This window comes from Bubalus bubalis, chromosome 10 (assembly GCF_019923935.1).
Source record: "Bubalus bubalis isolate 160015118507 breed Murrah chromosome 10, NDDB_SH_1, whole genome shotgun sequence".
In the NCBI taxonomy this organism is placed as follows: Eukaryota; Metazoa; Chordata; class Mammalia; order Artiodactyla; family Bovidae; genus Bubalus; species Bubalus bubalis.
This window is the reverse complement of record NC_059166.1, coordinates 44,268,991-44,296,035: the sequence shown is the minus strand read 5'-3', so window position 1 is coordinate 44,296,035 and position 27,045 is coordinate 44,268,991. Positions and strand designations below refer to the sequence as shown.

The 27,045-nt window shown below is 44.0% G+C and overlaps 1 protein-coding gene across 3 annotated transcripts in view; it reads left to right on the top strand.

Annotated features, from left to right (window-relative positions):
- The first annotated feature begins 387 nt into the window (after positions 1-387).
- BACH2 (BTB domain and CNC homolog 2) overlaps positions 388-27,045 on the top strand; it is a 391,493-nt gene continuing 364,835 nt past the window's right edge. For 2 of the 3 annotated variants that reach the window (XM_044924298.2, XM_006055353.4), the window contains exon 1: positions 388-1,831. The gene's annotated coding sequence lies outside the window, so the exon portion shown is untranslated. The remainder of the gene's footprint in view (positions 1,832-27,045) is intronic. The other variant, XM_044924299.2, reaches the window with a different exon arrangement.

Sequence of the window (27,045 nt, the reverse complement as noted above, 5' to 3'; positions counted from 1 at the left end):
GGGGACTGAGGACTGCTCCTACCCCTGGGACTGCTGTTCATCAGAAAACTAGAGATGCTAGCAGAGGAAAATACCCAGTGTGGGTCTCCACCTATTCCAGGAGGCTCTGCAATGCTGCTAGAAAAATTACGTTGGCCCCTTCCGCTTCCTTGCAGCCATTGCTTAGCTTTCCACGCAGACGTTCAAAATGGGGCCTTTGAAAACTCTGCCCTCAAACGAAGGTGGTTCAGAGCAACACTTTGGCTGATATCACAAGACTCCCAGAGCAGCGCTTCGCTGCTTCCTCAGCATATGCCAGTGCCCATTTTACAGGGGCGATTTATGGTCCTTCTCTCAGTAGAGCGAGCCAAAGTTTTATAATCTTCATTAAAAATCAGCACCACATGTAATAATACAGAATACTGCCTGTACACAAGGGGGCCAAGTTATAGGTGTTCAGGGAAACGTGGCAGAATTTCTTGGCCCTGGCAGGCGTAAAGTTGCAGGCACCAGCACTATACTAACACAACCTCCTTTTATTGCAAATGTTCCTTCAGTCGAAGTCCTAATTACTTTCTGTAAAACCCTAACCACCATCAAGCTTTCTTCCGACAGGGCAGCCGCGCAATGGCCTTCAAGTGCAGCAGCAACACCCTGGCGGCCTCTCGAGTGGGCGGCGGGGGAGGGGGCTGGAACCCAGCAGGACTGGGGCGGCAGCTGCGAGGTAGGCTCTTGGGTGAGCTTCGCAATCGCACGCGCCCCTTTTCAAACCCTGGCGTGTGGACTCAGAGGCCACCTCGGTGAGACAGGCGGAGGCCCTCCTGGAAAGGATTCAAAAGTCAGTATCAACGTCAGGTCAGAAGCTACTCTTTCTCACCCCGTCTGCTCCCAACAGGGGGACCGGTCAGCTTTGAGGGGCCCGCGGAGCATCTTTTCCTGCCCCTTCTTGGGAAACCGCTAGGCAAGCCCGGAAACCCAGGTCTCGAGGTCCCACTCCCCTTCCAGGGTCTAGTGCCCCGGCTCTGCCCTCTCCGCACGTGACACACCAGCCATCACCTCTCCAACCATCCCTTTCGCCCCCAGTCCTGGCCTTTCAAGGCCCCTGGGCGAGTCGCCGGCCAGGCCGGACCGAACCAGGCGGCCAGGAGGGCCAGGAGCAGGGGGCTCTCCAGGCCGCGCGGCCGCACAAAGCGGGGAGAGCAGCGGCGGCGGCGGCGTGAGGCGCGCCCCCTCCCGCGAGTAGGCCGAGCGCGCGCCCGCCCCCTGTCCCTCCGCCCCAGCCCCTGGAGCGCCATTCGCGGAGCGGCTTACGCTAGTCGCCGGGCGTACGGCGCCCCAGCGGCCGGGGAGGTGCGCTGCCCGGCTCCCGTAAAGTTATTGTGAATGGGGAACGGGTGACGTCAGCGCCGAATGTCAACAATGTAGCGATTGAGAGTGTGGGCGTTCCGGGGAGAGCGCGAGCCGCGCGGCGCGGAGCAAACAGCGCCGAGCAGCCGCCGCCTCGCCAGCAGCAGCAGCAGCAGCGGCAGCAGCGGCAGCGGCGACCGTGCACGCCCGGGCTGCGGTCGCAGCAGCGCTAAAGCCAGCGCCCGCCGCCGCCCTCGCCACCCCGCCTGCCCACTCCCGCGGCCGCCGGGCTCTCGCTTTCTCCCCGGCCTCCCCTCGACCCTTCCCCTCCCCCTTCCCGCCACTCTCGGGGGGCTGGGGACGAGCTGCCATGTGATGTGCCTCCTCTCCGTGAGCTTTCGGTGACCCCCACCCCTCCCCGATCCGCCGACTGCCGGGAGGGGGCTGCGGGCTGGGAGGACGCGGGCAAGAGGAGACGGAAAAGAACGCAAAGTTCTCTGGCGAGGTGAGTCCGTGGCCCGCGGGTCCCGGGCCCCCGCGGCGGGGCAAGTTGGCCGGGGAGGGGGCGCGAGGGGAGCGGGCTCGCGGGACTGGCGGGGAGGCGTGAGGAAGCGGCGCGGGAAGGGAGCCGCGGTTGCCGGGCGCGCACGCAGCCGCCAGCCAAGCGCCCTGCCCGCTTTGATGGCATTTTCTAGGAACGGGAAGGGGGTGGGAGCTGATCAGGCGGACGCACGGCTGCGGCCGTGCGCTCTCTCGCCCGGCTGTTTACGGCGGGCGAGGAGGCATTGTATTTTGCTCGCGTCGACGGGTGTTTTGGAACAGCAGGGGGAGGAGGAGCAGAGGGTAATAAGTCAGGCGTGGGGAGGGCGGGCTGGAGGGAGGCGCGCGTCCGCGCGACCGGAGCAGCTGTCAGACCCACGGCCCTGCGCTCGGGCCCCCGGCCCGCGATCGCGGTGCCAGGCCGGGCGGCCTCCTCCCAGCTCGTGGCGTCCGCGCCTGGGGCTGCTCCGCGAAGCTTTGCGCTCGGCTGTCAGCCGCCGCTTTGCGCTCGGCTGTCAGTCGCCGCCGGGTAGCTGAGACTACAGCGACTGGCGGGGTATCAAAGCCCAAGTTTAGGGTCCCGGGAAGAGGCAGCCCGGGGACTCTTGGCGCAGACCTCGGGCTGCGCGCTGGGTACTATCGCTACTAGCCAAGGACTGGGTCATTGGCATGCATCCCGGGGAGGTCGAGCCGAGAGGCTCGTGCCTTCGGACAGAAAAATCTTGCACCTTCCTTTTCCACGATTCTGCATGAAATCTAAGTGCAACACACACCCCCTCTTCTCCCTGCCTGCACTTCAGTCTGCAAACCCCTTTTGGGCTCCACCTAGGAGAGGAGTTTATCCAGGGGACACCGCTCCACCGCCCCCTCGCCGAGGCGCCCTGTAGGGTCTCGCAGTTTTTCTCCTCTCACCCGGTGAGTGCTCAGGAGCCGAGCACCCATGGAGAGGGAGGCGGGCGGCGCTCCTTGAGAAGGGACTCGAGTGAGCACCTCGGTGACCTCGGTTTGGCCGGGCATTTGCAAGAACTTGGACCGTGAGAGGAAGCGGGCAGGGCCGGGTGTGTGCGTGTGAAAGGGACCGCGCACCGCAGGCTTCCAGGGTCGTGGGAGCGCGAGGTATCTGCAGCACCGTCTCGCATGTAGGAGAGTTTGATAACTTGGGGGGAAGTTCCCGCACCGCCGTCAGATGGTTTTTGTCTGTGGCCGGAGAAGGAGCGCTTCGCAATTTGCCTGTCTGGTCACCGTCGTCTCGATGACCCGTGACCCCTGGGAAACAGGAGGGACGAGGGCGCCCAACTCCGGGCAGAGCTGCGCACTCTCAGGGGGGCGGCGGGACGTAGCGTCCCTCGGCTTTCACCTTCGCGGTCTAGTGCTGCAGTCTCTCACTCCCCGTGTAAATTTCATCTGTTGCGTGTATTTAACTAAAATGGGTAATTACTTCAGATAAAAATCCTTTCCTGCCTAGTGGGAACCTTGGCGGAGATGATGCCTAATGAGATATTTTGCTTTTGTCTGTTTAGAGTAAAATTAGAGATGTTAACTCTGATAACGGTTTTCTCAGATCATTAAAATGTAACATGTAGGAAAGGCATGTTGAGCTGCGAAGGCTCTGGCTGACATGAAAGAAGCTGTGCGGGTAAAGGCTGCCACTCGGTTGGTGGAGGGGCTATTTTGGTAAGGCAGCGGCGTCTCGCTTACAATGTGAGATTGCCCCACCCTGGTGCTCCGGCAGCTCGCAGCTTGTGAGTAAACGGCGGTTTTCATTCTTACAGGTAATAATAAATGTGAGTCAAAATGACATCTTGTTAGAATTAGCCTTCAGTCTGTAAGAGAGATGGCTAAATAACAGTGTTGCATTCAAACTGCTCTCGTGAAAGGTCTGTCAGCATTTCCGTTATAAATGCAGTTTTTCAGGAGTTTATAATTTCACCACAAAACTTTTGAGTGGCTGAAATGTTTTTCCCTTCTAGTGTTCTGCTTTAAAAAAAAAAAAATGCGATGATTGCCCACTTCCATCCTATTTGCTGTTCCTGAAACTTGAATATCATTCAGATGAGCGTCCCAGAAATGGAAAACACAACCATGGAATAAAGAAGTTTTGTTAGAATATACTTTATTTGTGCCGAGTAATATTTTCATTTTGGATTTTGGAAGGCTTTATGTTTGCCATTTGGTAATCATAAATGTGTTAATTCTGGTATCTGTCAGTTCTGCAGGTGGATTGAAATGTCAGTTCGTGTTGTATATGCCAGGATTACATGGAAGAGCATTCTCCTCATATATGTGTCTGTGAGCTCATAGCTAAATTATATGCACATCTGTTAGTTACTTATCAGTTCTTTGTATGTTGCAGGCGAAGATCTGCTATAAAGGAGAAGAGGTAAGGCAGAAAGAAAGGGAGGGAGTCAGGGACCCCCCTCTCCCCCACCCCCATAACTTTTCAGCGTTTCTAGTGCCTGAGAGAAAGCCATTCATTTTCTTTCTTTTGAATTATGCCTTTGACTCAGTGTCTTCAGGCCAGTCCCTTTCAGTCACTCACCTCTGGCTGCAGTGTGAGGGGCTTAATTATTTGTAAACTGCTCTGACATCCGTGGATGAAAGGCACTGCAGAAGTGCAAAGTATTGTTATCCCGATATGGAATTTAATAATCCATTACAGTTCATCAGGAAAATGCACTTTGCAGCGATGGTGGGAAATGTTCCCACCTGATAGAGGGTAATAATAACTGCCTAAAAGTAGGGTCAGATTACAGATGAGACAATTAACTCTAGCCATGAGCTCGTCAATTTGTTGCAATTCATTTAGTGATCAAAGTGAGTCGCAGAGAGCCAGATGGTCAGGTTCACATCTCTCCTAGGCCAGCCCTTCACTTCTGAGCCCACTGTCTGCACAAGCAACAGGACTTACTCATTAGTGCTTGTGAACTGTTCCTCGGAATTTGTGATCGAGGCTCCTGGGACGCCGACAAAAGGGCCCAGGCCAATCTGTATTGTTGCGAGCAGTTTAATTTTACTTGGATTAACTCATGCTTAGTGTCTCTGGGAGGGATCCAGCCTTAACAAGGGAAGAGAGAGATCCTAGTGGCTCTCTAGCTCAGCGGGGCTGGGCTCCACTGCCCTACTTTTTTGTCTACCTCAGATTTCAGGGGGTGCAGTGTCTGGCTTCTTGAAAATGTTGGCTTATACTCAGATACATAAATACCCTCCTGTCTGGCTGAGGGGTGGGGAGCAGGACCAGTTTGGTGGGCGCGTGACGTGTACTGTTGCCCAGGCCCCCTCCCCTCTCAGAAGGACCTCACACATGGTTTAATCTGCTCTTGTTCTTCTTGAGATCCTTAATAATTCTGGAACATGGGGCCCTTCATCTTCGTTTCACACCGTCTTGAAGAGGAGGGGGCATGGTGTGGAGTGGCAGGCAACCACTGCACCATCTCAGCTACTTGTCATCAGGCAGGAAGGGGTGGGAATAGCGGCTTTGTGTCTCCACACTGTCTGATTTTTCTGAGGGAAGCTGTATATCAGGGTTTTGATGTGGAATCCCCTACTTTCTAAATATTTGCTCACACTTTTTTAAATAACACCGGGCAGAAACATTGTAAGCACCGGAGCTGGCCTGTAGGCTGTCTGGCTGCCCACTACTGAGTGAGCTAGAACATCTTACTGTTTCATATTTCTGTCTTTGGCTATTTTCTAAAGGCCTGACATATCGTAGATGATTTTTGAGTCTACACCAAGTGAATGGTTAACTGTGGTCAGGAAAATTGAAAAAGGCAAAAAACCCCAAAAGGAATCAAATGAAATCAACACTGAGTCCCACTCAGGGATTGATAGCTTTCTTTTTAACAGAGAATACAACGTGAAAGGCCATATAATTAATACCAAAGGCACCGTATAATCCTCCACAGGTAAATAATCTATTTCTTTGGGTCACCTGCCCTCTGTTTAATTGTTATTGACCAGATCGGGTAACATGGCTGTTTAATGCCTGAGGACTCCTCCAGGAGAATTTGACATTTGCCAGCACCCACTAAAACAATAGCTGTGATTTGTTGAATGTTCACCATGTGCCAGAAACAGTGCTGACTCCTTTCCCTGAACATTGACTCCTCATTTCCTTCCTTGACTCCTCAAGGCAACCCTGAGAAGCAGGCATTGTGCCCATTCTACAGAAGAGGAAGGTTCTCATTGGAAAGGATTTCATCAGAAGGCAGTGTGTGTTGCCCTGACTGTCTCAAGGTTATTTCCCTGTCCTGTATACACAGTCTAGCCCAGAGTCAATGACTGGGCATGGCGTTGGGAGTCATGGCATGCAGAGAACCCAGTCTCTACCCTAGAGTACAAGGAATAGGGAACAAAGTAAGATGCAACATAATCTGTCAACATCTGTGATTTATACAGCAAGCACTGCATCTGCCTCCCTGTCTCCTTTCCGTGTCAGGAAGGTTCCAGTGACATAGGACCCTATCAGAGGCACAAGCAGTTCAGAAGTCAGGGCTGGTTGCAAAAACTGGCATTACTCTGGAGAAGAAAAGAAGCTTTCGGCCGAGCTGAAGCCGTGTTAAGGGAAAGCAGCACCAAGGCTTTTGGAATGATAGAAAATCGCTCCTGGATTGCCAGTGACAGCATATGACCTATTCTTGTCCCATTTTTAAATTTCATGTAAATATTTACACGTTGTTCAAGTAAAAACTGAAACCTGCTGTGAATTAAACATTTTGTAAACTCAGATTGCCCAGAATTATTACTCATCTGTTTTTTTTTTTTTTTTTTTGGTCTGTGATGATATCTAATAGAAAAGTAATTCTTTCTTTGTCAATTTAAGGTTTTTACTTCCCCCAACTTTTTTTTATTTTTTTTTCTTGTTAATTTCAAATGTCAGTTTCTCTAAGACTGAAACTTACTCTCAGCATCTGCATGCTACTCAGCTTCCCTAAAGCTGGAAGTCTCAGAAGCACCAGTATGTCCTTTTCAAGGACCATTTATTTTCTAAAGAATATGGAAATTGAACTCAGTCCTACAAGTGGCACTACTTCAAAAATCAGGCAGGAATGTTGCTTTTGTTTTTCCTTGAGCTACTTTTTTCCAAAATAATAAATCTTCCTGATCTGAAAGCATTTCACGTACTTTTTCATCCTCGTCATTGGAATTACAGCCAAAATGTCTCTCAGTCTTCCCCAGTGACCTCATAATCACGACTTCTCCAGCATATTACCCTGGTTAACTTCTCTTTTGTTCCTCAGCCTGATTATAAATTGGCCTTTGGTTCTGAGATGTGTCATTTGCCTCCCTGACCTCTTTGTTCCACTCCTGGTGGCGGGAGGACGTGGCACTGACGCCCCTGCCCGTGGCTGCCTGGTTACTGGTTCCCTCTCCTGCTTGTGTCAGCTTTCATCTTCCCTTTTTCCAAGCATTGCCATCCTCCTATTTCCAGTTTCCCCATACTTCTCGTGATTATCTTCATTTATTCCCGAGCCTACTACAGCTGGCATGTGGACAGACTCCAGCTTAGTGCAGAGGGAAGCATTCTGCATTTCCAAGCCCATTGTCAAAACTCCAGTCTTACTCCATCCTTTTGTCTCTCCCTCGCCACTTTCTGTGGATGCTTCAGGGGTTTCCTCAGGCTGCATGTGTCTACCCCGTAGAAGGCTTAGACTTTGGAGTTTAAAGCTGGGAGAGCCCAGTGTGGTTATTCCTGTTCTTATACGTAGAAAAACAAAGCCAAGGTGCTGCTCAGTGACTTTGCTTAGTCTCCCAGGATCTACAGATTATAGGCAGGTTTTATATTATTCCCCTCCTGTATTCTCCTAATTATCGGGAGCTCATGGATGGGATAAAATGGGCCAGGTGTCCAGAAATGGCATTCTTTAGAGGCAAGTGGCTCATTCATTCACTAAACAGATATTGAGTATCCCTAACATGGCAGATGTAGTGCTAAGTGAACATGATGCTTTTGGGGAGCAAGCCCAATCCCGGCCCTGACCTCATGAAGCACCCCATCTAGCAGGAAGGATGACATTTATCAGATAGCCACAGATGACTTACTGCAGACTCTGAGAAGGAAAGGTATTATATGCACTGGAGGATGTACTGGAGGGACGTGACCTTGTTGGGAGGTTGGGGCAGCCCTGCCCAAGGAATTATGGAGTCAGCTGCCATCTGAACCTGTCTGAAACTAGCTAGTTTTCCCCCTAGTCTCCCTAGACTGTAAAGAAGGCTGAGCGCTGAAGAATTGATGCTTTTGAACTGTGGGGTTGGAGAAGACTTTTGAGAGTCCCTTGGACTGCAAGGAGATCCAACCAGTCCATCTTGAAATCAGTCCTGAATATTCATTAGAAGTACTGATGCTGAAGCTGAAACTCCAATACTTTGGCCACCTGATGAGAACAAAGAGCTGACTCATTGGAAAAGATCCTGATGCTGTGAAAGATTGAGGGCAGGAGGAGAAGGGGATGACAGAGGATGAGAGGGTTGGATGGCATCACCGACTCAGTGGACATGAGTTTGAGTAAGCTCTGGGAGACAATAAAGGACAGGGAAGCCTGGTATGCTGCAGTCCATGGGGTCGAAAAGGGTTGGACATGACTGAGCGACTGAGCAACAACAAGTCTCCCAAGCCTATTAATTCACTCCTATCTGTGGCCCTTTGGAATATTGCATAAACCATGGTATAACGTGTTGAGTCATTTTGGCCAGTAATGGTTCCTGTATACAGAGTCCAGAATTGATTTATTTATCTGTGTCTTTAGAACCTGATAAAAACAGAATTAATTGCCAAGAATATTGTTTGTTTCCCTACTGGAAAAAAAAAATGGAAGTTAGCATTCTTATTTTGGGCATGTTGAGGGTCATTTTGACAATATTTGAGTGATGAGAAGCTTCAGGCATGCCCTCCCAGTTGTCTAATATGTGTGGGCTTGGGGGCAAGGGGCTTGGGTGAAAATGAGAGTCCAGCTGATCAGAAGCCCCTATCTGTCCCAGACTGGACAGGTCTCCAGTCTCTGCAGACCCAGGATGATTATACACACTGTTCTTAGCACAATTTAGGAGTGCAGACAGCATCTGTTTAAAACAAATGGACTTATTATGTGCTAAAACTCATCTATTTTCTTTTTTTCTTTCCTATGATAGCTAACCTGTGTTGGGAGCCTTATATGTGTTTTTCATATTAACTATTTAATTCATATAACCACCCAGAGGCAGGTGTGATCATTAAAGACTGAGGCATGGATGTCACTTGGCTAATGAGTGGCTGAGCTGGGTTTGGACACGAGGAGTCTGATGCTAGAACCTGTTCTCTTAACCACGTGCTGTTCTGCACCCTCTCTTCCTTTTTGCTCTCCATCACATCTCAGAAGTGGAAATATAGGCCATCTCTCTCTACTGGATATTTTATTGACATCTATCTGAAAGATAAAATTGAAAAATAATTTCTCAGTGAGCCTGAGTGAATGCATCCTTTGTCTTTCTTCTTTCACCTAACTCACTCTCTGATAATTGCATTCCTCAGTTCTCAGTGTCCGTCTGAGGTTTCAGAGGATGGAAGTGATAACATGTCAAGACACAGGAAGAATTAGACACAGAACATGAATCCTATAACTCTGTTCCCAGGGTTTTTCTGTAACTCACGCTCCTACCCTCTTGTTATGTGAAGAATTTGTTTATAGCTTTCTTTTTTTTTTCTACTGAGGAGGAAGAATTTCATTCAGAACCAATTCCATCAGAGTTCCTAATGAGATATCTTAGCTGCTAGTAACAGATAAAAACAGGTAACCTTTGCTCCATTCTAGTCAATTTCAGGAAGAGATTATCTTGCCAGATTAGCATGTTGCAACTCTCAACAGGAGATTTGAATGATTTTAAAGGACTCCGCTAGGCAGTTGGTTCGGTAGTGACCCCGATTACCCTGGGTTTGCAGGGTGACTGTTTAGAATGCTGACTCAGCTGCGTCCTGGGCTGGATGTCCAAGTTGTCATCTTTAGACAAGTGGCATTATCCTTGGAGCTGCTGGAACATTAAGCATACGCTTGAAGCTCAATTTGGGAAATGATCAAGCATATGACTGTACTGTGCTTATTTTTCAGTATTTAGTTCAAATTTTGGAGATGGCTAAATGGGGAGATGCTTAGTGTGTCACTGTTGGAGGTTTTAAGTGATTAAAAAAATCAAGCAGATGAGTGCATAAAGATTTCTATGCAAACAATGATGAGCTTAAATTAAAGCTGCTGATTTAGTATGAGAATTACTTGCACTGATTTGTAGAACATCTATAGAGGTTCAGGCTTCCATATTATGCAAATGAATGAGTCCTGAAGAGTCAAACTGTGAAAAAAAATGAAATTAACTATAAAAGATATTATTACCCATTCAGCAAGTGGAAAATGTAGACTTACTTAGAGTTAACCCTTTTCATGTATTTCCTTGAGAAGATTGGCATCGGGGTGATGATCTTGACGGCATTGTAAAGAAGCCATGCAAGGCTTGCTCTTAGTTCTCCCAGTGTCCACTTTCTGTCCTGACTTCACTCTCTCCTCTGCTCCCTTTAGGCCACCCAGTGCACTTAACCAGTCCCCTTCTTCCCTTTCAAAACCAATCTCATAAAAGGATTTTATGAAAACTTGTCTTTTGTTGTTGTTTAGGTGTGGAGTCGTTGACTCTTTGCGACCCCATGGACTGAAGCCTACCAGGCTCCTCTCTCCATGGGATTCTTCAGGCAAGGATACTGGAGTGGGTTGCCGTGCCCTCCTCCAGGGGATCTTCCCAACCCAGGGATTGAGCAGCAACAACCTAGTGTATTACTTCTTTCTGAAGGATCAGCTTATTAATAGGAGATAAACTGAAAGAAGTAAAAACCCTAGCGATGGGGCTAGTAGAATCTCATACACTGGTAACCTGGTGACGGTAGGAAAATTTCTGAGTAAAACGAGGGCTCTATATAAATCCAACTGTGGAGAAGAGAATATGGACAAGCAGATTAGAATGTATAAACCACAGTATTACAAATATGAAGAGCAGATGATTTTTAATGTGATAATACGTTTGTCAGAAAGCATCATCTTTCTCTTGCCAGACACTCCATCTGATTGCATAAACCTGGGTAGCAAGATGGTGTGTTATTTGATATTTAAACGGAGGTTCAGGGGAAAACCACTTGGTCTATAACTAGGAATTTTTGTCAGTCAGTAGCAGTGAACCTGAAATACTCTATTATCCTTAAATGTTGAATTTTAAAAGAAAAAAAAAGAATGGATTTCACCCATCTGCCTCCCCACCCTACACTTGTATTGATTAAAAATTGAGTTGATAAGTCTATTTCAAAAGTGACATGCCCCATGCTATGAGCATGGCTGGTAGTGACAACCGGACATTTGGAGAGGCTGACAGTTTAATGAAATCATGCTTTTTAAATTTTTTAAATTTTTATTGTTTTTGGCATGTGAGATCTTAGTTCCCTGACCAGGGATTGAACCTGTGCCCTCTGCGTTGGGAGCACCAAGTTTGAACCACCTGACTACCAGGGAAGTCCCTACCCTGCTGTTTTTAGATAGACTTGTTGCCTTCTGAACACCCAGTCGTGATGAGTCTGAACTGGCTTCCATTCTACCCCTCCCCCATGCAGACTCCCCCAGCAACCATGCTATGTTGAGTTGATGGCGCCATCTAGTGTCAGTCTGTGGAAATGCCCTGTACTCATCTTTCATTCTCTGGGGGTCTGATCTCTTGGGTAGCTGGGTAAGGAGAGTCCCTCCCTGCTCTGTGGAGTACATTGTCTATTAGGGGGACCTCTCCCTAATTCGTACTCTTCTTCTGTCTTCTGTTTAGTACTGCCTCTGTGCCTTCCTCTGTCTCTGATGCCATTTCTTTCTGGTCTCCTCTCTCTAGTACCCCCTCTCTGTAGCTCTTCTTCCTTTCTTTTTTTTTTTTCTGTTCCAACTGTTGGTGAATTTTTTGGAACAACAGCAACAAAAAAACTGAAACTCACAGCTGATAAACTATTTTCCTGATGAAATGTTATGGCAAAATAGGAGAGTGTTACGCATTTTTAAAGTGAATTAACCACGAAAGGTCATATTGGAGAACCAGAGTGAAACTGGACGAAGTCCAAAAGTCTCACCTAGAAGACTGCCTCTAATTAGGTGCTTTAGTCACTCAATAATGTTTTCTTTAGTTTTTAATTGGCTTTGGAACTATTGTTATAGTATTATTTTCTCTTTTAAAACTACAAATGTAACCTCTGACTTGAATTTTAAATTTGAGACGACCTTCATGGAATATCCTGAACATCATGGTGTTTCTGTGTGGGACGATGTGTTCTGAGTTCCGAATAATCCGTTTCCTCTGGAATTTTGGGTCCGGTATTAAGTGAGAGAAAGGAGGTGAAAAGTCATGTAGGAGCCAGCCTGAGATGCGAGTACACCAGGACATTCGTGGGATCCGAATTTGTGTACAGGTTTAAGCTCCCACATCAAACAATAAATTTTAAATTTCCACTTGTGTTAAACATCTCTACGTTGTGGGTTTGAAAGTAAGTCCCCTCTGAAAAACAGGAACTGTGCTTGTCTGTTACCAGTTTTTGTGGTCGATCCGGCAACTATTTTGATTTTTGTCAGAAGGGAGGAAAAGCAGTTAAATCCAGTTAAAACCTGGTTAAAATGAACTGGCTCGTGAGATTTGAGTGCAGCTGTTCCCCACATCACAACACGGAGAGTGAATTGTTTATTATCTCTCTTCAGTATTATTAGTTGTCTCCACTGCTTTTTGAGCAGCGGCATCTCTCCTCTGTGTCTGTTTGGGGTTGAACCTTGGCAAGTAGGAGCTGTGAGGGGAGAGAGGTTCCTGTTTGCCGATTTGCATGTACCTTGTTTTTGTTTTTGCCGGGTAGGTGTGTGCGCCTTCTGTCTGCGAGAGCCATTTAGCATGTCAGCAGTTTCCTTCCAGCCGCGCGTGCTGACTCATGCAGCTGTTAGAGCCCTCAGCTGGCCCCACTGCGATCGGCCCACAGCACCAGCGCCGCCGTGGAGAGCACCTCGACCATTTCGCTGCGGGGAGACTATTTTCAGATCTGTGGTCGCTGCTGAGCTGGGTTCCCTTCTCCCTCCAGCAACCAGACACGGCTTTTGTTTCCCCGGGGTAGAAAATTGGGCATATTTCTACCTTGGTGACTGCGTGAGCATCACAGTATTTCTGGGAAGCCCCCAAAGAAAACCGATTTTTACTTCCTTTTAATTTTTTGGTGCTCCTTATAGGGAGAGGGGAGTGGGGATGAGAGTAAGAGAAAGGGGCTCTGCTGTTATTTCCTCCTTAGCACCAGAGGGAACTCTTCTGAACGGTTAACTGAGGTTTTCCTGGTGTAACCCAGACCTGACCCACTTCTCCCTGTGTCAGTGAGGTGTGTGTGCCCGGACTGGGGCAGTGGGCAGGAGGTGTTCAGCAGCTAGCCCCACTTTGTTTTATGTGGTTCAAGTCCTTAAGTAATGACAGATTTTGTTTGTATCTGTTGCATGTTAATAAGGTTAAAAAAAAAAAACAAAACTCAAACCTGACCTCAGGTCATTTTAAAGCTGGCATGTGTTTTCAGAAATGGTTTCGCTGTTTGTTTTTGGAGTTCAGTTCTGCTTATTTTCATCGGAAAGTGAAAATATTACTTTTTTTGAGGTTTATAAATAAACTTCCTTTTGCAGATACAAGTTGATCAGAGCATCCTAAACTTATCTTGAGAAAGACGATTAAAGTAAAATCAGTTAGAGAAAGGAAAGCTTTACACACCATTGTGGAGTTTGCCTCCATTTTTTTTTTTTAGCTTCAATAAGCATTCTGAAGCAGCTTTGACCAGTAATAAAGAAAAAGCCAAGCCACAGTGACTGTGTGTAACATGATGTTGATGGAAGTTCTTGGTTTCCGCCGATACAAATGACTCATCAGTATCAATAGAATTGTGACTTCTAATAATAACACAGTGCAAGACCTTCAAAACATGTGGTTTTAGCCCTAGCTGTTAGTGAAAGGTTGGAAAATATTAGTTTGAGCTTTTTTTTTTTTCTGATCTCTTGATTTCACCCAAATTTAAAGTTGTTTTTTGTAGGTGTGATGATCACACTATTGTTTTTTCATCTTACTGTTTTTAGTTTCATTATGACCAAGTCGCCAAACTCAGATCATTTCATCGTTTAGAAATCTGTGCAGTAAGCATCTCCCGGGGCTGTGTTTTGAGGGAAATGTGGCTGAAAAGCAAATCCTCTCTGAACAGAGAAAGGAAAAAACGGGTCCGGACTCTGGTCCACCAAGCTGCCAGCCTTCTCCACAGCGTCTGTTGTGGAGGGTTGTGGGACCGCTGACTGGCTGATTGCCCTGTGAGTCATTGTCAGAGGAATCCAAGAGGAAGGGTAACAGAAAATGCGAGTCAGAGGAAACGGCCGAGTGAGAAGGAGCAGTTACGACAGGAAGGACGGTGCTGCCCCGTTTCCAGGGCTGAAGGGCTGAGACCCGCAGACCCTGAGCATCACAGGGAGGTTAGGTGTGTATTTGTAAGTTGCAGCCTCTCTGCTTGCGTCTATTTGTGGGCACTTTCTTATTTTGCTGTTCAGTTTTGGTTTGTTTTGCCTGCAGTTTGGCCAGACCATCAGAGATCGCTATCTTAGCTCGGTAAGACCACAGAGGTCTTACCCCAGGGCCTTTCCTTTTTGCATTCTGTAGTGAAAGCAACTGAATTTCTAGACTATGAAATCAGCACCTACATTTACCTTTATACAGCTTTTTTTTCTTTCTGAACACTTCATCTTTAGAAATGTTGCATCACTGGTTTCCTAGCTACTAGAGCCAGTGGCCTTTGTGCCTTACCTGCTCTGTTAGCCTTGATCTGGGAAATACTAAACGCTTTAAAGAGAAGCACAAAATGAGAATGTTACTAGTTGAAATTTTGTGTCAGTCTTGCCTCTCTCACAGTTCATCCTGGATGGCTCTTGTTTTTCCATGCCATCTTCTCAGCATTTTTTAGTTTTAATACTTATGCGTCCCTTTACTGTCTTTACCCTGGTGTCTTGCTCCCCGCTAACATTTCCTTTCTTTGCCTCTTGGTCTTCCTCCCTCTTGCCAAGTCTTTACATTTCTTTCTCTATGTGAACACGCACCTCTTCTCGTTTATTCTTGTAGATTCTTTCTGCTCCTGCCTGCATGCACACACCCTTTCTCACATCATTCCTAGACAGACCCAGGCATGTGCGCACATATGCACACACTCTGTGTATATATGTGGACACATGTGCACCAACACAGCCCCCTCCCTGACCCTGGTCTCTTGCTTGTGGAGACCCCACAGTGGCTCTGGGTGCTTCTGTTGCTATCTCTTCCCAGAGCTGGTTTCTGGGAGGGGTCATTCAGACAAGAAGGGAATTGGAAGGGGAGCATACACTGGCTTCCCGCCTGTGTCTAAGAATACATCCTGGGAAGGAGGCTGGATTCTGAGGCTCCAGGAAAAAACCCAAGGGAGGCTCTGCCTTCAGAATCCAGGGAGTAGGTTGTTGTTTAGTCCCTAAGAGGTGTCCGACACTTTGTGACCCCTGTGGACTATAGCATGCCAGGCTTCCTTCACCTGCTTCTCCTGCCCTCAGTCTTTCCCAGCATCAGGGTCTTTTTCAGGGAGTCAGATCTTCACATCAGATGGCCAAAGTATCAGAGCTTCAGCTTCTGCATCAGTCCTTCCAGTGAATATTCAGGGTTGATTTCCTTTAGGATTGACTGGTGTGATCTCCCTGCAGTCCAAGGGACTCTTCAAGAGTCTTCTCCAACACCACAGTTTGAGAGCATCAGTTCTTCAGCCCTCAGCCTTCTTTATGGTCCAACTGTCACATCCGTACATAACTACTGGAAAAACCATAGCTTTGGACGGACCTTTGCTGGCAAAGTGTTTAGGAGGAGGTAGGCCTGAGCTTGGGGACATCAGCCAAAGAGAACAAGGTGTTGGGATGATTTTTCCACCAGCCTTGAGGTGGAGAATCCTGATGGGCTGAGAAAGGCCTCTGGAGGGGGTGGGTGGTTGGGGAGTACTCAGGGGAGGAGGAGGCTCAGAACTCAGAGTGTGAAAGAGGATGGGGATCATTGGCTTGCCTCTGGCTGTTAAAATGCCCACAGAGCCTGGTCCGGGGGAACTGGCAGGAGATCCCGGGGATACCCAGGCTCCCTCTGCGACCTTAAGCTGTCTCTTGCCCCACCAGAGAGACCTTCCCTGACCCTGTGGAGTGGAGGGACCACCCTCTTTTCCAGGCACCCACTCTTCTCCTTCCTTTTCTCTGAGGCTCTTATCACCCTCTGACCTCTTGTATATGAGGTTGCTTGTCCATCTGTCTCCCTCATTATGAAATCAGCTCCAGACTTCGGGGTCTTTGCCTCCTTTGGTCACTGTGTAAGTCCAGGGGCCTGGAAAAGTGACACTACAGGGCTGCTCATTAAGCATGTATTTGTTGAGTAAATGAACTTACTGTCTCTTAAGAATCACCTGTGGCTTCTCGCTGTCCATAGAAAACACTCAGAGTCCTCAGAAGAGCCTTTAAAGCTCCTTACAATCTGTTCCCAGGCTACGATTTCAGATATATATTTCATCAGTGTTTTCTTCTCGCTCAACTTTTGTTAGATATCTCTCTAACTAACTTATGTTTTTATTTTGTACAGTTTCCTAACGTATGTGTTATATCTGTTGGCTCTGAAGTTCTCTTAATTCGTCCTAAATTCACTTACTGTGCAAATAGAGAATTACTTGTCAAGGGGCTTGCTCTTTGAAGGGAACTCCGTTAAGCCCAGGTTATGGTGTTGGAATACGGACCCAGTAGAAAGCATGGTCCCAGACGGTAGGGAAGTTAGTATTTCTGGAGATCACATATATAAGCATGAAGCATTTGAAATACAGTGCACACAGCAGGATGTGATCAAGGGCCAGGATGAATAGTCGAGGTAAGTGTGGTTGGAGTTGGAAGAAAGGAGAGCTGGCAAAGATTGGACGTCAGGATGGCCTTAACAGAAGGAGTTGAATCTGCTTACATCCTTAAAATGATTGTGGGATTTGCTGAAATGGTCCTAATTACCTAGCTGATATCCTTCGAGATCTTATAGATGTCAGGTTCATCAGTTTTATTGTTCCATATCAGTCATTGTCAGTATACTTTGACCATTCCCAAGTAAGACCTTCTTAAGACGTAATTAATGAAGGGATATGAAGGACTCTTTAAGTGCAGACCTAGAAAATTCTTCTGTAATAGTACAAAAAGTTTAAAATGTATGAGGAGGCCTTCACTTTAATTGTTTGAAAAAATGTAAATAGAACTTCAGTTCATTAAAACATGAGGAGTAAGAAAACAAGCCCAAGGTGGCCGGTGATATTTGTGGGACATCTGTGGTACTGTTCCAGCATATGTAAAGAACACATGAATTGGTAAGAAGAAGCCAGATAGCCCAGTAGAAAAATGATACTGTACATTTATAAACTTGAACAAGCACTTCACCAAAGAAACCCAAATGGCTAGTTGAATAATGGATGTTAAATAAAATTACAGTAACACACCATATACTCTCTCTGGATTGGCAAACATTTACATATCTGATATAACCATGTGTTGGTGAGGATGTGCATGCTTGGAAGGTCTTGTACGTAGTTAGTAGGAGTATAACTTGATACAATTACGTTAAAGAACAGTTTATTACTGAACCAAGTTCAACCAAGTACAATCCATCAATCTTACTCCTAGATACACATTTTGGAAAAAGTCTTACTCATGTGCTTCAAAACGGATAAGGAAGTTGTGGTACATATGTACAATGGGATATTTGTTGTTGCTGTAAAGTCAGTAAGTCACATCTGACTCTTTGTGACCCCATGGACTCTAGCCCGCCAGGCTCCTCTGTCCAGGGATTTCCCAGGCAAGAATACTGGAGTGAGTTGCCATTTCCTTCTCCAGGGATCTTCATGACCCAGATCAAACCTTCGTCTCCTGCTCAGCAGGTGGGTTTTTTTTTTACCACTGAGCCACCTGAGAAGCCTGCGGCGGAATATTACTCAGCCACAGACAGGAACAAATTTGAGTTAGTTGCACTGAGGTGGATGAACCTAGAGTTTGTTATACAGAGTGAAGTAAGTCAGAAAGAGAAAACAAATATCGTATATTAATGCATATACAGGGAATCTAGAAAAATGATACTGATGATCCTGATTGCAGGGCAGGAATAGAGACTCGGGTGTAGAGAACGGACTTCTGGACACGGTGGGGAGAAGGAGAGGGTGGACAAATTGAGACAGTAGCATTGAAATATATATATTACTATATGTAAAACAGATAGCTAATGGGAAGTTGAAGTGTAACTCAGGAGCTCAGCCTGATTCTCTGTGACAGCCTAGAGGGATGGGATGGGGGTGGTGGTGGTGGAAGGGCAGCTTAAGAGGGAGGGGATATATGTCTTCTTATAGCAGATTCATGTTGTTGTATGGCAGAAACCAATACAACATTGTAAAACAGTTATCCTCCAATTAAAAATAAATTAAAAAAAAAGGAAACACTGACAAGAATGTTCAAAGAAACATTGACTAATAAGAGCAAAAACTGGAAACAACCCAGATGCTCATCAACATTGTATTCAATTAACTCATTTTGCTGTACTTACCCATTGAGATACTGTTTGGCTGTGGGGATAAAAAAAAAAAGAGTCAATAACACCGCATACAGGAGGGTGTGCGAGATGTGTTTAAGAGCAAGGATTCTGCCTGGGTTCAAAATCTGGGTCTCCCACTTACTTTGTGACCTTGGACAAGTTTCTTAACCTCACTGCTCATCAGTTTCCTTACCTGTACATTGGGGTAAATGACAGTGTCTGCCTGATAGGGTTGTTAGGAAGATTAAATGAGTTAATATTTGTGACATGATTAGGAGAGTGACTGGCATGTAATAAATTCTAGGTAAGTGTTTGTTAAACAAAAATGCATACATCAATATGGGTTAACCTTAGAAATGTCCAGTGAGAAAAGCAAGACACTGAAGAACGCATATAGAATGATTCCATTTATATAAAGTTCAAAAGCATACAAAACTAAGTGGATTGCTTAGGGACATATAGATGTTAAAATTATAAAGAAAATTAAGGCAATGATTGCCAGCAAAAAAAAAAAAAAATCTGTATAATGGTTACCTCTAGAGGTAATGGAGTAGGACATAGTAGGGAAGGAATTCTTTGGGGGCTTCCAGGGTCCTCAAAATGTTTTATTTTCTAGCCTGAATGATGGTCCCAAGAATGTTCTTTTAAAATAATTATTTTAACTGTGTGTGGATTTTTTTGCTAATGTGTATACTTATTACATATTAGATAATACATTTTTTAACAGATTTTGTGAGTTGTTATTTTCTGAAAATATTTCTGATTTGATGTTATTTTAAAATTACCTAAGAAAATGCCAACCCCAAAGTAGCAAGGTGACATTTAGTAGGCATAAATGTAAATTCCTACATTTGAGTTAGAAAAAAAAAATAACCTGTTCAAATACAGAATTTGCACACCTGCTTGGTACCTGTTTCCCTATAAGACTTTGAGCTGCCAGTGTAGTGTGGTCCTTGCTTCTTACTGAAGGTGACATTTGCGTAGAGCCACGTTTAGTGAGCAGTCCCATTTAGATAGGACTATGCAGTGATTTTGCTCAGCTATTCCCAGGCCTGGTTGTCCCATGTACAGAATACCATGCCCCATTACTGGGGACTATTTTAAGGAAGATACTGACCATGGATGGAGCATCCTCTGTGATCAAGATGTTTAAGGATCTGGAAACTGGCCACTTCTAAGAATAGCCAAGGAAGTGGGGATGTTTAGTTTGGCGAAGAGAAGATGTAGAGAGAGAAAGGGTGTCTTCCGTCATTAGAAGAGGAAATCAGCTTTCTTTGTTGTTCCACAAGTCAGATGCCTGCCGTGTCTGCTGGTGGAGGCAGGTTTCAGCTCCTGGTGGCTGGAGACTTCCAAACAAAAGCTGTGGGCTCTCCTTTAGGCTTGACTAATCTTGGTACCTGACGTGTGGTTCCAGGCCCAGCAGCATCAGCGTCATCCAGAGCATGTTAGAATGCAGAATCTCAGGCCCACTTCACAACTATGGAATCATGATCTGTATTTTTAATAGGATTTCCCTGGGGATTCATTTACACATTAGATTTTGAGAGGCACTGGCCTAAACGTTTCTAAGATCCTTTCTCTGTAATTCTTGGGATTCAGTGATTTTATTTAAAGTATATGTTCAACTGAAAATTACCAGTTCATATGTGACATTATTGATTTTAGAACCTTGACTATAGTTAATAATAAGGTATTTTATGTTTCAAAGTTACTGAGACAGTAGATTTTATAAGAAAAAATAAATTTGTAAGTATGTGTGGTGATGGATATTAACCAGACTTCCTTGGGTGATTATTTCACAGTATGTGCTGTGCTTAGTCATGTCGCACTCTGTGTGACCCCATGGACTGGAGCCCACCAGGCTTCTCTGTCCATGGAGATTCTCTAGGCAAGAACACTGGAGTGGGTTGCCATGCCCTCCTCCAGGGGATCTTCCCAACCCAGGGATCAAACCCAGTTCTCCTGCACTGCAGGTGATTCTTTACCGACTGAGCCTCCAGGGAAGCCCATTTCACTGTATATGTGTGTGTGTGTGTGTGTGTGTGTGTATGTGTATATATATATATATATGTATACGCACACACAAATATCAAGTCACTCTGTTGTCCACCTGAAACAAATACAATGTTGTATGTCAGTTATATCTCAATTTTTAAAAAGTAAAAAATAAATGCCTGTGTAGGTTACATGTAGATAAAGCCAAACAAGTTTTTGTTGCTGAATTAGTTTGAAATTTTTTTGCCCATTTTCCCCCTAAAGTAAATGTAATGTTACTTATGTCTTGGGGCAGCTTATAACAATTACAATATAATATAATAGTGATTTTTTCCCTTTTTAATATATAGGATGAGATTCTTATTTTAAAATTGTTAGTTCATTCAAATTTTTCTTCTGTAGTCTTTAAAATTTGCAGAGTGGATTAAGGTTCTGAATACCCCTTAAGAATGCGCATAAGAGATATTTAAATGATAAAAACATATCACATTGATTTTGTATTTTTTTGCTTGTGCATATTCCATGTTTTGACCTTATAGGAACCTTCAAAGTCTGAGTATTTATAGTGATTCTCCACAGTGCCCTTTATCTTTTAGATACTAAACCTGAGATCAAGTAAAATAGTTGTACCTTTTTCCCCCCTCAAAAGATCATGACTAATTTAAGCTCATTTCTTATTTTCCTTAAAGATTTGCTACTCATCCTTTTAACTGATGAAGTTCAAGTGGAACCCATGATTCATTTCATCCTTTTCCCTTTATGTAATTAGTCATTTATTCTTTTGATGTCCACAGTAAAACTAATACTTAGCATGATAGTCTTAAGATTCCAAAATAAAGAAGTTCTTAAATGACTTACAATCAGATATAAAATATGCTTTACTGTATGGCAAAAATGAATAGGGAAAACTTCTCATGAATAAAAGATGTGTTTTTTTAAGGCCATATAACCATGAGTTACTTGGCTTAAGCACATATTTCCAGATCTGTTTTCTTTTAACATGTAGGAGAAAGAAGAAACTGTACTTTGATATTTAGCTTAGATATTATTTGGTGATATATGGCATCTAGATAAGATAAATATGACAAATGGCTTTATAAAATGTAAGGTACTATAGGCACTTTATTAACTTCAGTGCATGATAATCCAGTTTTCATTTTAATTTAGCAGGGTTTCCCCTCCTTTTCTAGAACTGACTTAAACAAAATCTAAATTCCATCTTAGTGTGAGTCTTTAAGTTTCGATTTCTTTATCCATAAATGATTTTGAATAGATGTCACCACAGGTTATCATATTAGTAATTGGGAGGTGGAAGGCTAGACTTTTTTCTGTAAGCTTGCTTGCTTGTTTTCTTTATTTGTTCATTCATTCATCATGAATATATACTGAGAACTTTCTGTGTTCAAAGCTCTGGGCTGAGTGCTCTGGTAAGACATAAAATGAATAAGCCAGTCCAAGGTACAAAATTATTTGTAATTTATAAATTTATTTTTAATAATTATCATACTTTTCTGAACTTTAGAATGTTTGATCACCATTTTAAATATTGAGTAGACATGAGATCGATGGTGAACTTGATAGCTGTTAAAGATACAAATGTCCGAAGTATATACTTCAGTTTTTAAGAGCAAGGTTGAAGAAGAGTACTGCATATCCATATAGAGTTTACCTGATCTTAGATTTTTTTCAGAATGCTTTGCAATCACATACTCCAGTCTAGTCTGTGCTGTTTAATACGGTCGCCACTTAGCTGCATGTGGCTTTTGACCACTTGAAATGTGGCTGGTCCAAGTCAAGATGTGCCATGAGTATAAAATATACCCTGGATTTTAAAGATTTAGTACCAAAAAAGACAAAATACCTTTTTAATAAGAATGCTGTTTACCTGTTGAAATGATACTATATATAAAAGTGTTTTAAATTTTATGTATTTCCTTTTACTTTTAAAAATGTGACTACTAGAACATTTTAAGTTACGTATGTGGCTCATGTTTTATTTCTGTTGAAAAGTGCTGGTCTAGATTCTAAAGTATAGAGTGATTGAGAGCTCTCAGAGAAAAATATCAGAGCTTAACACACAGAGTTTTAGAGATGAGACACCACTGACAGACTCCACTTACTCAAAAGAAGAAATCTCAGTCTGTACCTTTGCCCTACTTTGAGACGTGCCTGCTTTCCTGAGCACACAAAAAGAGCATTGATAGAGCGAGCATTTTAATATCTGCAATGTACAGAGTATTGAAGGGGATTAAAATAAATATCACACAGGTCCCTTCTTTTAGGAAAAGATCCAGCCTACTGAGGAGACAAGATATGAGCATATGACTTGTTATGTCATAGAAAGAGAGAAATAGCTATTCAACACTCTTTTCCAAGAACTTGGAAGCACTCAATGGAAAAGGAGAGAAATGTCACCATGGCAGGGAGGGGTGCATTGATTGGGTGCTCAAGAGTGGGTGAGATTCCAGTGGGCAGAGGGAAAGGGGCATGGCGGGGTAGGAAGGGGATTGAGTGGAAACAAGCGAGAAAAGATGGAAAAGCACAAGAAAATAGAGCGGTCAGCTGAGTCCGAGGATGGAGTGTAAGGTATAAGTAGAATAAATGTTGCATATCTTTTTAGAGTTTCCCAGGTGGCTCCAGTTGTAAAGAATCTGCCTGCAATGCTGGAGATGTGGGTTCAATCCCTACATCAGGCGGATTCCCCAGAGAAGGGGATAGCAACACACTCCAGGATTCTTCCCTGGAAAACCTCATGGACAGAGGAGTGTGGCAGGCTGTAGTCCATGGGGGTTGCAAAAGCGCCAGACACTGCTTAGCGACTAAATAACAGCAAATCTTTGTTAGAAAGTCCTTTAAATAGCAAAATTAGTAATACTGTATTTCCAGTTAAACATTTATACTTATATTTGTATGCAATCTTGTAACTTAAAGAATTCTCAATAATACAGTATCATTTAATATTTTAGGCAACAGTGATAAGCATTTTTTTTTTTGCTAAAAGTGCACTGTTATGTCATTTGATTTTTGCTGTTGACTCCATTTTATGGAAGTAGAAAGCAGAGAAGCCTGGCTTGCATAATTAATGATCAAGTCTTGAATCTGAGTTAAACTCTCTAGCTCAGTTTTACTATGCTGAGCCACTCTGAATTGCACACCTGTAATTCTGTTTGCTTTGCCTGTTTTTAAACTTTATATACATGGAATCATGTAGCATGCACTGTTTCATGTCTGTGAAATTCATTCATGTCATTGCGTATAATGGTCGATTTTTTAATTCTCAATGCTGTATAGTATTCCACTGTATGAATATACCACTGTTTGTCTATTTGTATGGTTTTCCGTTTTCTGGCCATCCTGAATGGCACTGCTATTAAACATTCCAGTACATATCTTTGGGTGAACACACAGTACGTTTCTGTTGGGCATATATGTAGGAGTAGAAGTATAAAAGCAGCTAAATTATTAAATTGTCTTGGAAATGAGTCTAAAATTTGGCTTTATGATACTCTTTAGAAGAAAAGTAAAAGCTGCAAACTTTTAAAAAACTGAAATAGAGTTGACTTACAATGTTGTGTTAATTTCTGGTATACAGCAGAGTGATTCATTTATATATATTCTTTTTCATATTCTTTTCCATTATGGTTCATTTCAGGATATTTAATGTAGTTCCCTGTGCTGTACAGTAGGACCTTGTTATTTATCTATATTATATGTAGTAAAAAACTACAGACTTCTAATCCTCAAATACTATATCAAAATAGGTATCAAGGCAGCCTTTACAAAAGGATCTAAGGTGTAATCATTTTTCTGCTTTTAACACATTTTTGGATGGAAGCATGAAAATAGTAAACTTTTTCATCTATATAGAATTGGAAAGGGGTAACCAGGTGGCGCAGTGGTAAAGAATCCGCCTGCTACTGCAGGAGGTGCAAGAGATTCGGGTTCGATCCCTGGTTTGAGAAGATCCCTTGAAGTGGGAAATGGCAACCTACTCCAGTATTCTTCCCTGGAAAATTCCGTGGACAGAAGAGCCTGGTGGGCTACAGTCCATGGGGTTGCAGAGTCGGATGCGGCTGAGTGACTGAGCACACACAGCATATGAAAAGACTGAATTTGTATCACTAAGGTTTCTCTTACAGTTATACTTTTTTCCTTCAAGAGAAGTTCTGGCAGATAAATAGTGGATAATGAAGATGAGATTGTTACCAGGATGACATTATACTAGGGTATAATGAGCAATAAGTATCTGGATTATGTTTATTGGGAGATGAGGAATTTGAGGTGCGGGTAAATGGTAGACAATTACATCCCAAAATCTATAATGAAAGCTACAGTTCTCAAAACTTTATTGAACTTTCCTCCAACCCTCCCTCTTTTGTTTAGGGGAATCTTCAGGCAATCAAATTTGCATTCTTGCAAAGAAGGCAATTACCAAATTCCCCAACCTGTTTTTAGGGGAAAAAAAAAAAAATGAAGGCAGACATTTATCCAGAGGCATCCTGTGTGAAGGAAGGGTAGTTCTAGGATTTGCCAACAGAAGACTTCAGTCTTTGTAGCTTCTTAACGCTAATGATGATTGTTTAAAGATGGGTGTTTTATGTTTAGACTGACCAGAGTTGTTGAACTTAAATTGACTGGGCAGAGGAAGAAATCTGTCTTTTTTCTGTGCTCTGACTCAGGGTGGCCCTAGGCAGGTTACAAGGCAAATGGAAATGTAGCTTCAGTGGACAAAGAACATTGTTGTGGTTATTGGTGGTAAATGAAAATTATTTTAGAGTGGAGCGAAGGACATTAACTTAGGGCGTATCACTTATGAACTGAAAGTTTCGTTCCTCTGTTGCTATGATGGACATCTCTTGCGTTTTGTAGAAAATCCCTCCTGGTTATTGTTATGTCCGTGAAGTGCGATTACTCCAGCCTCCAACTACTGTGTGTACTTTGAGGGATTATGGGTATATGTGTAAAAGTCACGTTTTTTTTAATGTCCACAGATGATTTCCTTAGGGTTACATGGTGTGGGTCAGCATTTGAGCTTATTCAGTTTTTCCTCTCACTTTCCAAAATCAATATCAAATGAGAGCATGATGGGGGAATCAAGTTATTTTCAAGTCATATTTGAAGAACAGGTGTGTTCTTTCCTGATTTGCAGTGCAGGTGCTTTTGAATGTAACAGCCTAAAATGGTGATTAAAAAATTATCCAAGTGGAACAAAGCAAAGTTTTAAAAATGACTTGTAAACAGTTGCTCTTATTTTTTTTTTCCTCTTTTCTCTCCACTTAAAATAATGTGGATTTCTGAACACTCCAAGAACCTCTTAACAATACTGCTCCAAACATGTGAATTACACTCATTCAATAAAATCCAGCCTTTTCATTGGTAGGACAATGTCGGGTGGTCACAGGGCCCTGGATCTTTTCTTTGTCCAGTCCAATTCTAAGGCGGAGAACAGTCCTCCCTGCTTTTGAATCCAGTGACATCTTTCCATTCATCATTGAACACCAGGGGGAGCAGAACCACAGACCCCCCCGCCCCCAGAATACCCCTCACCGCTGTGGGCTCCCACTCTCTGCCAAGGGGTTTGTAGCTTTAGTTTTTCAAGAGCCTCGAATATCTGATGGTGAAATCCTGCACGCAGGTAGCCAGTTATCAGGCTTGTGTGGGTGTGTTTAGAGGGGTCTCCCCTTAAGCTTAGCTTTAGGTCTTGGTGACCGAATCTAAATAACACAGGTTACTCATCACGAGTTGAAGATTTTCCCCTTTTCACATTGATGCTTCTGATATAATTTTGTACGTTGGCTGATGATGTGTGCGTACTTTGTGGCTGCTGAGATGCAGCTGGAAAGTGTGTGGGGGTTGTCTGCTTCCTCTGAGGCTGCTCCAGGTGGTCAGGTGGGGGCGGCCGTGATAAAGGTACAGCACCACTTCCGGCAGTTCGTCCTGAGAGTTCTGTTCACCGGCTGCCTGAACCCGAGTCCCGGTTCTCTCCTGCACGCTTTATTTTTCGCCGCTTCAGATTCGCCTGACGCTGGTTGATGACTAAGGTGGTGGTTCAAAATTCCCTTTTTATCAATAGCTGTGAAAAATCTTTCCAATTACTTTGTGTCGCCATTGCTCTTTCTTCTTTTGCTGTGCATTTTCTGTATTTTGTAAAAAAAAAAAAAAAAAAAACGAGGCCTGAAAAAAGAATTTAGTATCATAGAACAGATAAAGGTTAGGTGGATCGTTTAAACCCCTCATTAGAGCAAACGTAAAAATCATTTTATGTTCTTGGCAGACCGAGTATGCGAAAATGCATTTTATTTTGGAAGCTGTCTGTTATTTAACACAGATATGGAAAAGTCCATTTCAGAATATTGACAGAGGATCACTAGACTTGTAAGGGGTTCATTTATTCCATCTGCCCTTCACATACATGTCTTTTGAATTTCTGCGTTGCATCACTGACTCGATGGACACGAGTCTGAGCAAACTCCAGGAAATAATGAAGGACAGTTCCAGTACGCTGCAGTCCATGGGGCGCAAAGAGTTGGACGTGACTTAGCGACGGAACAACAG